Genomic DNA, 656 nt, shown 5'->3' on the forward strand with positions numbered 1-656 from the left:
TCATAAATTCATTTATAAATAAATTTTCTGTAAACTGTATGAGAATAAAACTTTTGAATTTTGCCATATAATACCCCTGTAAGTTATGGTATAATGCAATATTAAGAAAGTTCATTTTGTTTTTAAAATTTGTCATGTGAGACTTTTAAAGGTCACATGTAGCTTGCAATAAATGCTTAAAGAACATTTTACATATGTCATTTTGCAAATGTATCTCTGCCTTTCTGAATTGGAACTTAAGGTTGTATAGTTTTAAACAAGAAATCAGGATATATGTAAAGCCTACAATCGCTTCTCGGCCTTTTGGCTAAGATCAAGTGGAGTATCAAGTGTAAAGCCTACAAAAACAGCTAGTAAAATTAAGTACTAAAGATTGGATTATTACATATTCTAATAAATAGTCCTGTATTACCTCTGGCCCCTCCATGAGTAACAAAATATGTCACTTCTTTGTTATAGGCATGTTATTTGACCTTGTAACAATGAATTCAAAACATCAATCAACAGAAAAAGTGAAAAGATTGTTTTCAACATTGCAAAATGTTTATAAATGATATATATTGGGTTATCTAACTTCTCTGTGATGAGTTTTTATTTTATTTATTTTTCTGCAAAAAAAAACTTTCGTTTCATTTGGTCCAAAGCTTGGGAGAGCA

General features: G+C 29.1%; 1 pseudogene; it reads left to right on the forward strand.

Moving 5' to 3' along the window:
- The first annotated feature begins 287 nt into the window (after positions 1-287).
- LOC124981596 (uncharacterized) lies at positions 288-442 on the forward strand (annotated as a pseudogene).
- Positions 443-656: the final 214 nt, after the last annotated feature.

The sequence above is a fragment of the Sciurus carolinensis genome, chromosome 3, assembly GCF_902686445.1.
Source record: "Sciurus carolinensis chromosome 3, mSciCar1.2, whole genome shotgun sequence".
In the NCBI taxonomy this organism is placed as follows: Eukaryota; Metazoa; Chordata; class Mammalia; order Rodentia; family Sciuridae; genus Sciurus; species Sciurus carolinensis.